The 13,110-nt window shown below is 43.2% G+C and overlaps 1 long non-coding RNA gene across 2 annotated transcripts; it reads left to right on the plus strand.

The window, feature by feature from the left end:
• The first annotated feature begins 202 nt into the window (after window positions 1-202).
• LOC145419682 (uncharacterized) lies at window positions 203-903 on the plus strand. Of its 2 annotated transcripts, XR_013901001.1 has the most exons (3): window positions 215-396; window positions 472-640; window positions 723-903. It is a non-coding gene; the product is annotated as an uncharacterized LOC145419682 (long non-coding RNA). The 2 variants fall into 2 exon arrangements; XR_013900997.1 differs by having other exon boundaries at window positions 203-640.
• The last annotated feature ends 12,207 nt before the right edge of the window (window positions 904-13,110 follow it).

Consider the following 13,110-nt stretch of genomic DNA (forward strand, 5'->3'; position numbering starts at 1 on the left):
GGGAGGGGCAAGTGACCCCTCCCTGGGGCCAGCTCCCCCACTGACCCCAGTAGGCACCCCCATACTCCGCGACCCGCCAGGGAAAGGGGGCCCAGGCCCATCCAGACCGGGCCCAGTGCAGCAGCGCCGCCCGGCCCCACAGAGCCCGGGACAGTCCACCCAACCCCACCACAGAGAAAACTGCACCCACCCCACCATCCACTCATCTTCCAGACTACATAAGACAATAAACACCCAGGCTGAGATCTTCCTGTCGTGGTCTGGGTGGTTTTCCACAGCATCAGCTCCTCCCCACTGGGTGGAGTCTTTGTTGTTTCTCACCTGATGGCAATCGGACCAGCAGTATTTATGACCGGCGCACTCAACTGGTCTTCGCCAGATTATCTGCCAACTTTAGTCAGTTCTCGGCCTCACGTCCATTCCTTGGTGACTCATCAGATGTATTAACCGTATCTCTGTTTTTCTCGTCAGCCGCGAAAACCCACCTACCAAGCTCTCCTGGAAACCAGTTTGCTGCCGCCGGTAATCCCTCTCCGTGTCGGAGCTGCCATTCTTTCCTGCCTGCCTCCCTGCATTGCATGCAGTACCCACCTGGACCTCTCCTGCCTCCCCCCTCCACGCAACCCTCACCTGCAAGTTTGTAAGACAGCTCAGTGTACTATCCTTAGATTCACTCGCAGCTCTCTGTGGGATTCCCCTGACTGCTCTCTCCTCTGTTTCAGTGCCCTGGCCCGCCACAGTTTCCCCTGCCCAGTACCTGCACTCAGTTATCCCTGCCGTCTAGTTATCATCACAGTATCTTCTCTCGCCTCAGACATCTAGTTTATGTTCATTGATTCTAGTCTGCACTTTCTGTTAGCCTTTGAGCATTGTAAAATAAATATCTCTTTTCGTTACACCTCACCCCTGGCCTCCGGTTTTGAATCTGCACTTGAGTCCCTTCCATTTCCACGGGCCACTGCGCCTGACACTTCCTCCACCTCTCCTGTATCTCCCCCTCCTGCAGAGGCAGCTCCTGAGGAGAGGAAAGCTCCTGCAAGATGTGACAATCTCCCCCACCAGTTGAAGAGCCCCCCAGGTGGCTCGACGCACCGGCGGCACCCTGCTCCAGGGCTGGGCCCCCATGCACCCACCCGCCCACAACCCCGGCAACACACCAACCAGGACCCAAGCCCCCGAGGCCCGGTCCGGGTCCCAGCCCAGAGACGGAGCGCCCCCAGAACCTCACGCCCATCCCGGACCCACCCAGGAGCAGCCAGGCTACCAGGTCAGTAACCCACGTCCGTCAGCACAGACCCTCCCCTAGCCCCGCTGCACGCAGCCGCGAGGAAACAGTCACCGGAGAGCCAACAGAGCCCCTAACCGGACATGACCGCTACCCCGGGTTGAGCCCCCCAAGGAAGATGCCTCCAGGGAACCCCCCAACGCCCTAAGCCTGTCCCTACCCCCACACCAATCACAACAGTGAAGGCGGGACCAAACTATGACCCCCCACCCCCACTAGGTGATGGAGCTGATCAAAGGAGCCCAGAGCAATTGATCTGATGTGGTGGCAGAGGCTGTATCAAGACTCATGTAATCTAATAGATCATTTCTATATTGGTTAGAATTAAGATTATTTTTATTTTTCCAGTTCATGAGGACTGTTTTCTTGGCTATGCATAGGGCAGTGAAAACCATATGGGCGATATTCTTTTCTGAAGTGACATTATCTAAGCTGCCCAACAAACACACTAAGGGGGAAGTTGGAATGTTACATTTCAGACACTTCGATAAGTCTTCACATATCTCGCGCCAAAACTTCTGAACTGGTGGACAGAACCAAAGAGCGTGGATATAATTGTCCAGTGAATTGGTTTGGCAGTGTGAGCAGTTGTTGGTAGACGTAAAGCCCATCTTGAACATCCGATGACCTGTATAGTGCACTCTATGTAATATTTTGTATTGAATTAATTGAAGACTGGGATTTCTAATTAGATGAAAGGTTTTTAAGCAAATCTGAGACCAGAAGTTTAGGTCTAAGTTAACTGATAAATCCGCTTCCCATTTTGCAATAGGAAGTGATATTGATTCATCTGTTTTAGAAAGCATTCTGTATATTTTGGATAGTAATTTGGGGGGTTTAAGAGTAAGAAATTGAACCACACTTGGTGGTGTTTGTAGTTCAACTTGACCCGGTTTAAATTTCTTTTTTACTATGGATTTAATTTGTTGATATTCTAAAAATCTTTTCTTGTTGATCCCATATTGTGTAACTAGTCCGTCAAATGAAATAAATTCTGTTCCTTCTAGTATATGTTCTAAATATTTGATTCCTTTATCACTCCAATCTGAAAAGTTTATCATATTATTGTTTTGTAATATGTCAGGGTTGTTCCAGATAGGTGTACGTTTGCATGGGATTAATGAAGACGCCGTCAATTTTAGAAACTCCCACCATGCTGTCAGAGAAGAGCTGATGTTGATGCTTTTAAAGCATTCATGTCGTTGGATGTTTGAGCTGATAAATGGTAGGTCTGAGATCTCTAGATTATTGCAGAGTGCTTGTTCTACATCTAGCCAAGGTTCATCTAAGAGGGTGTGTTTTAGCCATCCTGAGATAAACTGAAGCCTGTTGGCTAAGAAGTAGTGCTGAAAGTTAGGCAGTTCTAGTCCTCCTTTATCCTTGGTCTTTTGTAGTGTTTTTAAGTTTATACGTGGGGGTTTATTTTTCCAAAGGAATTTGGACATACATGAATCTAGAGATCTGAACCAATCTTGTGGCGGTTTAGTTGGGATCATTGAGAATAAATAATTTATTTTTGGTAAGACCATCATTTTTATAGCGGCAACCCTTCCCATGAGTGATATGGGTAGACATTTCCATCTAGCCAGATCATCTTCTACCTTCTTTAAAAGTGGGATATGGTTTAATTTAGTTAGATCTGCAAGCTTGGGAGAAACATTAATACCTAAATATTTTATATTTCCCGATTGCAGTGGTGTAGAAGAGGAATTATGGAAGGAGCAATTAATCGGTAGGACTGTAGATTTTGACCAGTTAATTGAGTAATCTGATATTCTTGCAAAAGAGTTTATCAATTCAATCACCCCAGAGATATTGGTTTGTGAATTTTGGAGAAAGAGTAACACATCATCCGCATAAAGGCTGATTTTATGTTCCACGTTCTTGCATTTTATGCCCTTAATTACTGAATTCTGTCTAATTGCTGCTGCTAGTGGTTCAATAAAAATTGCAAATAGTGAAGGGGAGAGTGGGCATCCCTGCCTGGTGCCCCTCAAGAGACAGAAGCTGGAGGATGTCTGGTCATTTGTTCTAACACAAGCTGTTGGGGAATTATATAATATTTTTAACCAGTTTATGAAAGAGGATCCAAAACCAAATTTGTGTAAAGTTGCAAATAGAAATTTCCAGTTAACTCTGTCAAATGCTTTTTCTGCGTCTAAAGAGAATATTGTAGTTTCTAGGTTTTTACTGTATGAGTAGTCTATCAAATTAAGTAATCTACGTGTATTTGTTGATGAGTGCCTACCTTTTATGAAACCAGTTTGGTCAGGATGAATTAAGAGGGGGGTTATTTTCTCCAGTCTCTTTGAGAGAGCTTTGCAGATTATTTTAAGGTCTACATTTATAAGGGATATTGGACGATAGCTTGAGGGATATACAGGGTCTTTGCCTGGTTTTAGCAGGAGATTAATGTTTGCAGAATTCATATTTGATGGAAGTCTGCCCTTTTCTTTAATTTCCAACAACGTTCTGTAGAAAACTGGTGCTAGAATCGACCAGAATTCTTTGTAGAACAATGACACACTTTGACATTTGATATCCTCAAATGTCAGGAAGTGCTGCTGTTTTTGCCGCTGTTAGCTTATGTTTGTTTCTGTTAACTAGCCCCTGTTTGCTACTGTTAGCTGGGGTTAGTGAAACTGTCTTTGAAGTGGATGTAGTTTTGTTGGACCAGAATGTAACCAAACTGTTTGTCACAGGGAAAGTTTGATTTTTCGTACACTCAAGCCTAAGAATAATGTTAGCTTATAACTAGCTATTAGTTTTTAGCTAGCTTGCTGTCAGCTGTCCGGAGATGTTGCATGTCTAATCTGCTGACAATAAATAAATGCAAAAATGAACAAAGGAACAAATGAGCATGTAAATACATGTTTTCATGTGTTAGAGACCTGAGTTCAAAGCTCAAAGATGGCACCTGCTCACTTCAATAAAAGTTGTGCTAAAATGGTTTGTCTTCTAGGTTTCCTTTCATTGACTGAATAAGAAAATCAGAATAAAAACCATAAAGCCCACAATGTTTTGTAGTTGCTTTCTATGGTGCAAAAACTCATTATAAGATAGCTTTGTTAACTCAATTAGCTAACTAGCTACTGAACTAGAAAAAATCCTACCAGGTCTAAGTGATCCAATTAACTCTGTACCCTCACACACCCATGCATACATTTACTTTGCTCTTTTCTTCAGTTGCCTGAGCGCTCTGATGAAACGGCATTTTGTGAGTAACACATCACTCTGAGGCACAAAGGTCTATTTCTGTCTCTCTCTTTATATACAAAGCTGCCTGCTGCCTCTATGAAATGCAGCTGTTGCCTTTACTAGAGCTGAGGGACCATGATAATTAATAACCTCACTTGTGCCTCACACGCAAAAGCCAATACGAGCAAGTTTAAAGTCAAAATACACACAATGCCATGACAAATTGTTCCATTTTTCACCCATGAAGTTGCTGTTTTGGTTTGCAATAGCCAGCAGTGTCTCGTATTCACTATGGAGAGCTTGGCATGGAGTTGATGTTGTGTACTCTGTGTTGATTTGTTTGAGGTTTTTGGAAACGCAAAAGAAAGTTCATGATATCAGAGGATTTTAGAGGGATGCTGTCAGACTTTCAGAACAAGTGAAGGATGGAGAGAGACCAAACCACTTGTGGATTCGACTGCTCTTTTCAAGTTTTGGAAAAACAATATGAACACATACACACAAGCAAACACAAAGCAGATATCATACACGTGTACCTAATCTCTATGGTTCAAAATAGAATGAGATTGTTTGAAAAAGCTGTCTGCTGTCTTATCCCACTGACAGATTTGAACCTGTGCAACCTGAACCACAAAGGGCAGACAGAGTCCAGGTTTGATTCAAGTGCTGCATTGTAAAACAAAAGAAGATATGAACAAGACTTAACTACAGAGACAGGGCCAAGAGGGCAGTTCTGTTTAAAACTGATATTCTGTACTTTACCGTCCAAAATATTTGACTACTAGAATCGCAGACTGATCACATCCAAGTTAAATAGTTGGACATTTAGGGAAAATATGCTAGGTTAAAAGAGAACACTAATACAACCTCATGTCTGCGTTTTTAATATGTTGTTGGACCCAGCAGTCAGATAAAGTAAGCTTTTAGCCTTTATTATAACAGAACGGTAGAGACCACTGGGGAAAAAAGGACTGTGGAAGACACCCAGTAAACGGTTGTATTCAAGCAGCCCTCTGCTTAGTCTTATGACATACAGGTCACTTGCTAAATCTGGTAAACTATATTGACACCCAAAGTAGTAGTAGTTGTTAGCTTAAAAAACAAAGCAGAACTTTAATAAACTATGAATAAATACCACAAGATATCATGGCCTTTTTTAATCTATTATTACAGCTACTTTTGGCAACCAGGGATCTGACTGCAAGGGTCTCTAGCCTACAACCCCTCCTCCAGGTGTGGGCCTACAGTGGGGCAAGACTGTGTTTTGGTGTAGGACCAGCCAGATCCCTATGGGTTAAGCCCTGGATGCTAGGTGCTGACCCTCAGGTTTTCTGCCAGTCTTGGTTCTTCAGTAACACTGATCCTTTTCTTCATAGGGGTATTATTATTCTTAGTCTGGCCCGTCGTGCAGGGTTAGTATTCCTGTCAGCGGCAAATTGGCTTTGACAACATACCTCTTGGTGTCATACAGGCACACAAGTGGAGAGTAGTTGGTGCCCCAAGTGGAGTTTAGGTACCTCATTGTCTTGGTCATGAGTGAGGGGGAGAATGGAGTGGAAGATTGTGCAGGCTCACCTTTGGACAAAAGCTGTGCAAAATAACAGAAAGAATTAAATTGTAGACACAAGTGTGAAAATGACCTTCCTCTGTAGGATGGCTGGGTCTCTCTTAGAGACAGGTTTGTTCATTTGAGTAGACCCAATACGTCTCTATATTAGAAAGGGTCCAGTTGAGGTAACTTGGGCATGGTAGTAGGACATGGGCATCTCTGCTTAGACTGTTGCTCCTGCGACCCAGAGCTGGCAGAAAATGATGGATGGATGGATGGATGGATGGATGGATGGATGGATGGATGGATGGATGGATGGATGGATGGATGGATGGATGGATGGATGGATTGATAGGTGGATGGATGGGTGGATGGATGGATAGGTTTTACTGTGCGGAGTGTGGTGGGTGCATGCAGATTCAAATGCAGAACACACTAGATGGAAGTGAACATAAAGTTGAGCCTACTTGCAAACCAGAAACAAACCCCACAAGGAATCACTGGGGAAACACCAGAGAGAGCTGGTATGACTATGCTGGCATGACTCAACAAAGGACAAACAAAGGGGAAACTGAGACAGGAGGAGAACGAAGCTGAAGCTAGTCATGAACGACAAGGCAAAATAAGGGAAGTAAAGTGAAAAACCCCACAAGATGCACATGACCAAGGTTACCAAAGTAAGACGCAGTGAGTGATATAGTGTAGTGGTTAACAAATTCACCTAACATGTGACAGACACCTCCATTCACGACCAGGAAGGGACACAATGTTTCAGTGCTGAATTCCTGCCTCATGTCTCTGAAAACAATGAAAATGAAAGCATATTGTGAATTTTCTCAATAACCTTTTATTATTCATTGCATTCATTTTTGTAAGATCTCCTGAAAAGCTCACTTTGTTTTCATTCTTTCCTCTCTCTTGCCAGCCTAATCTGTAATGTATTATGTCTTTTATTGTTTTCTTGCCTGTGTAAATAAATGTACTAAATTACACTTTCAGTTAGAAACCAAAAAACAAATTAGCTTTTTATATTCCTACGGCATTTACTAAACTTTGTGAACAAATCCAGCCCGAACCAAACTGGAAGTTCACCACAAAGACGCCGTTCAAAGCGAAATGGAAAATCAGAATAAACCAAAGAGTCATTGTTCTACCACCGTGTGTCTAATAACTACTTTTATCTTTGCCCACATTTTTCTTTCTCTTTCTAATCCCCTACACGTCGACCCAAACAAGGAAATGAAAACTTCTACTTGATTCCATAAATCCATTTGGCACGTAAACAAAGCCTCCACTCAGTGTGTGATCCCAAAGAGAGGCAGTGCCTCATCAAATTACCACCGCTATTCATATCTGCCTCTGCCCTACTGGAAAGATTTAGGTAGAGACCAATCCCATCTTTCTTCAGCAATCTTAATTGTCCGCTATTTAACGACTAGATTAAATCGAATCAGATAAACAGCCGGCGAGAGTGAAATGAGCCTCTCATTGTAAACTAAACAAGAAAAACTCCAAGGCCATTTCACTTAAACTGTTTAATGCTTCATATTTAAAACCTCATCTCTTAGTTATCAGTTATCAGTGTTGCTGCCTCACTCTCGTTGCTGTTTTCTTTGAAGCTTCATGTCAGCCACAAGGGGGCAAAAATATGAGTAAAGGTTTAATTGTACCTTCTGTAATTACAACTTCCTGTTTTATTGAGATAAATATTTCCAGTGGAAGAAAGTCTTGATGCATTCTGCATTCATCCAGGAAACGTTTTGTCACTCATCCAAGTGACTTCTTCAGTCTCAGCTGACTGCAGGTTTCCCCAAATCTTATAAACAGTAAATTTGCATAATGACTGAAACCAGCCCACTGAAGGAACAATGGGCTGGGAGGTCAGTTCCTTAATCATAATTATCCAAATTCTCATCACCATTGATCAACAACCACAGACCAAAACCCAGTGGTCAAAGACCACTGATCAATGGCCATGAGTACCATTCACAGAGAGTTGGGGAATGGCTGCAATCACAGCACTGTAAGATGGCGAAAGATGTACCCTTAGGCCCCCTCCTCGATTCAGAGATGGTCTTTCCTTTTCACGTAAATGGCCTCCTTGACTCCCTTGATTTGGGGAAACCTGCAGTCAGCTGAGACTGAAGAAGTCACTTGGATGAGTGACTAAACGTTTCTCCCACAAAACGTTACGTCCAGATGAACAGAATCAACTTTTGGAGAATGGAAGAAAGTGTTTCTACAAAATACCTAAAAGTCACAGTGGTATTTATAGTGTGTAAGTGTTTAATTTGAACCAAATCACTTCATTAAATTACATTAAATAATGTAATTGCTGGCCCTGACTTACTGTTCCTCAGAATAGAAACACAATCAATCACTGTTGCCCAAACAAAACTGATGAAATGACCAAAACAGCCTTTCTCATAAATGCTGGCAGTAGAGAAACACACCCTAGAGTTTCTCGAGCAAACATCGCCTCCGCTTGTTTGGAGAGTCAGACATTTCGGTTTGTCACAGCAAATATGGGTCAAATCGATCCGTTTGGCAGGATCCAAAACGTGTGCAGGTTGTTATTCTTAGTACGATCTCTGTGGACTGCAGGGACGGAGAAGCTTGGAAGTTTTGAAAGACCTTTTCAGTTGGAGCTGCACAAAAGTCCAACAAGTACATCCTGTTGTCCTCCAGGGTGACGTTTCCGCTTTATTTATTACCTTACTAGAGGCCACCTACAGCTTAGCACTGCTTTACTGTCGCACTCATTTTGCTTCTGATTGATGGGGCGTGGGAAATCATATCTGTTTCACATACTTTCACAAGTTTACTAGGTCTGAACTTTTGTGATTTTGAGTAATCAGTGCTTTGGCATCTAGACAACTCAGCTGGCCAAGTGCAAAACAGCTCTTTTTTTTTTTTTAAATCACATAAAATTTACAAACTAAATGCAACATGGCATTTGTGTTTGTTTGACTGCAAACACCTAGATTGATTAAGCCTTTGTATGAGAGTGGAACAACAGGTGTCTTTGTGTGTAAAAGGCTGCAGTGAGCAGAGCGCGGTCGGCGCTTAGGGTTTCATGCTTTGAAAGTGATATGGGTGAGCTGCTTTTCTCAGGCCTAACCCCAGATCTGCCGCTGATGGACAGACCACCCAACTCTCGGCGCTTATAGGCGCACAGTGGGGCCACTCACAGCAGAGGCAGTCCCCCTGTCATTCTCCTTTGCGAAGGAAATGGATCAGCCGACTGTTTGTCAAGTACACTGTCAGGGTCTCCTTCAGAATCAAACAGCCAGCATTACACTAATGGATACCACTAGAATGCATTCAGTGCTTTGCAAACCCCCAACATTAGTCTTCCAAAATGGTTCAAAATGTGACAGCAGAAGCAGCAACAGGAAAAAAGATAACTCCTGCTCTTTGTTGAAGTACAGAAAACTAACTTCAAGGGAAAGCAGGACAATGTGACCGAGCAGAATAAAAGATAAATTGCATTTTTATGGTGATCGGTCCCCCTCGCCTCTGCAGCTCAGTCCAAGGTTTCTCTGTTTCACTGTTTTGTGGGACTTTATAGGAGCTTTCCGCCACGTATTCTGATCAGAATAAAGATTCCCCCAGGACGTCACCGTGCCAGAGCGGAGGATGCCAGAGCCATTGGTCAGAGGCGGAGGAACAGGGCTTAGCCTCCCCGGGCTGCTCAACTGACAGCGTGTTGTGGCCAAGAGCGGACTCAGGCCGAGACAAAAGATTCACACCCATCCTCTCCTCTCCAGAAACATCTTTTCCCTAAAGTCTTCCTGATAAGTCACAGGGCGAGGAAAGCCACCAAATACACGTGTTTTCTGTCTGTGTCCTCCATGATGCTGAATTATAAAAACTGAAGAAAAAATAAATGTAAGGTTTCAAGCAGGGATCTGGTTCTTCTTCCCAGGAGGAAAGGCCTGAGAACAGCCAAATGTTGCATTAAATCTTGAGCCAAACAAGCTGCTCTACCTCTTGTCCTGGCACATCAGACCTACTATCTTCTTGGACAAAACCCCTACCATGTATCTCCCCCGTAAATCTTTTTTTTTGGTCTCTCTCTCAGAAAAATGTTGATAAATACATACACTAAGCGGCCAGGAAACAAGTTGTATTTGGCTGGTAAAGGGGGCAACCCTGTAAGTCCAAATCCTAAACATATGTTCCCCCCCTTCAGTGGTTGAGATCTGAGATACTGATAATTATTTTCATGGCTTTTGCCTCTTATGAGGGAACCCCTCCCCAATTAAATCAGGGCCCCATGTGTCTCTCCGATGAATAAAATGCGAACTGGACTGAACACTTCAGCCAAAAAAAAGAAAGAAAGAAAATGACAATAGTTGGCCTCAGTCTAACATGGATTAAATCAGCGTAAGTGCATAATCCATATGCATATAAAAGCGTGAAATGTTACAACTATTTCTAGAGCTTCGGCTCAGCTTCGAATCGGTGACTCTCCTAAAGTAATCCAGCCTCCAGCCCTGAAATAAATCAATCTATTGCCACATAAATCATAACAGCGTATTAAACAATGGGGCTGAGAAAAAAAATTAAGCCCATGATTAATTTTTCTCTGGACATTTTTTGTCAAAACGCTTACTTCATCCTATTCTTTATTCATTACTCAAACACATCTGGCTGACAGGTGCCCCGTCTGTTAAGCGTTGAGTAATTTCATTCCAGCAAAGACGAGCAAATGGAGAGCAGCGGAGGATAAGGTACTCTATCTTCTATCTGTGATGACATCAGGGCTCAGAGAGCTTGTTAGAGATGGGGAGGTACAGCGGCGTTGCTCGCTTTCTACAGACAAGAAATAGAGCCCCGCCGCTGTCAGTGCCCTTTCAAAAGCACTGATTACTCCATTTCCAAGGGCCTAATCTCTGTAAACAATCTCTGTTTTCATTATCTTTTAAACTGATTAGCCCGATGAACATAACTTTCCAGCGCTGGGCTCAGACAGAAAAAAGCTTTGCCATATTGATGCCAGCTGTAGCTGCATGACCTTACAAGAGAAATAAAGCTGTGATACAAACACAGATAGAGGAGTGGGCTGCGGAGGAACATATGTGGCTAAAACATTGCTTGAAAAGTATGACAGACATTGGATTAAAAAGAAAGACTTCCTGAGGGAAAATCCTTTAACCTGCTTGTGGTTTTGCACAATTTGCAGCTGGAGATTATGGCCGAAACCTGGGAATAAACAAAGTCTCAACCGTTTTCTCTCAGACTGGATTGACAGTTGAAGCACATAAAGATTTGTTTTTTGTGTGCTCAGTGTTATATATTATCTTCAGCTGTAGGGCTTGGACAAATGCTAAAATTAAATTTTTGATTGATTTCTCTCTTATCTTCCTCTTTCCCCGTCTTTGTATCCCAGCGTCCTTCGTGCCGTTGGAAATTAGATGTTGCTTTCTACCCCGTCCTTGCTCTCTCTCCCCTCTTTCTGGTCAAAGTGAGGTAACGTTTGCCAGCACATGTCTCCATCTGTTAACAAACACTTCCAATATGTTGAGAACAACATCTTGGCCCTCAGTCTCCTCCATCAGGATGTGATGAACATGGTGCACCTGTCTCAGCCTCCAGCCTTGTTTCTGGCAGCGGAGAGACTGTCTCAACCTAACAACTATTCACCCCCGCAACATCAAAGACGGAGAAGCTGAAGGCTTCAGATGAAAACAGTGAGTTTGCGAGCTCTCTTTTCCATTTTAACCTCCCAATACAAATCATCAACAATGAACCCGCTGCCCCCATTAGTTCCTCTGGCGTTTTCTCATTTGCCAAAAATCACTTGAAGTCAATTAAAACGTCTCTTGGGGAGAAACTGTTTAATGTCGATGAGCACGCAAAAGACATGCCTTGTGATAATCTTATTTGGTCCACAAATGGTGCGTTCTGAGGCGCAGGCTCGCACAATCTAAACCTGAACTGTAAATCACTCAGGACACTAAATTACCCCTACAAATATAGCAGATCTAAGAGTTCGCTTAAGTCAACAACCAACCCAACAACAGACGGGAGAATAACAATGAAAACTACGTCAGAAACTGAAGCGGCCTTGATTACAGAAACTGAGAAAGAACTCGACCAATCACGCCAGGGAAGTCGGAGAGTTGGACCCGGCTCCGCTTTTGCATCGTGACACGGAGGAGGAATGTTTAAGAATGAAAGCGAGAAAAGAGAGACGACCTGCATCACCCTGCTCTGAACTCCCCACTTTAATTAACTAATGTATCTCCATTTGTCATAGCGTGACATTGCATGATTCTGAGGCAATCTGAGATGTTGGCTGAAGCTCTGAGAGGGAGGGAAGCATCAGCACCCTCTACTGACAAGCCAGCCAGCTTCAGGGCCCCGGTGGACTTTGATTTCATTTCCTTTCATTTACATGAAAGCTGCTTGTCTAATTATCATCTTGTGATAATGCTGCCACCGAGCTGATGTTAATGAGCACCAGATCCCTCCCAGAGCGAGAAACCTCTTTGCGCTGCTTTGCATCGTTTAAGTCACTGTGACTGTTACTAAACCTTAAGGAATAAGAAAATGACATAAATGCAGTTAAATGACAGAGCCACACAAAGAAAGCACACTTAGGAGTCAGTTCTGGTTGAATGAATGGAATCTGTCCACGCTTGTTTCACTGTGTCTCGCAATGTTTGGCTGTAGAACAACTAATAAGAGGGGGAAAGAAGGGGGAAGAAAGGAGGGAGGGCTATGCATCTGAATTACAGGGATGTGTCTCTAAACTTTTGTCATCGCGGATTTCTTTTTTTCAACTCTTGTGAGCTACAAGGCATAAAAGAAAGTTTGGCCATTTCTCCACCCCTGTCAAAATTTTGCTAACTGAATGTTGCATGAGAACTGTTTTACTAATATGTTAATATTTGTGCAACCGTCCTCAACTGCTAATGCATTTCGGGGTCGCTGTGGCTCAGGAAGTAGAGCAGGTCACCTACTAATCAGAGGGTTGGTGGCTGCATGCCTCTCTACACATTTTTTGGTGTGAATGCACTTAAGCATAGATAGATGAATAAGTGGCATATACTTATTCCCTGGTTTATAA

This window comes from Astatotilapia calliptera, chromosome 2 (genome assembly GCF_964374335.1).
Source record: "Astatotilapia calliptera chromosome 2, fAstCal68.1, whole genome shotgun sequence".
NCBI classification, from domain to species: domain Eukaryota; kingdom Metazoa; phylum Chordata; class Actinopteri; order Cichliformes; family Cichlidae; genus Astatotilapia; species Astatotilapia calliptera.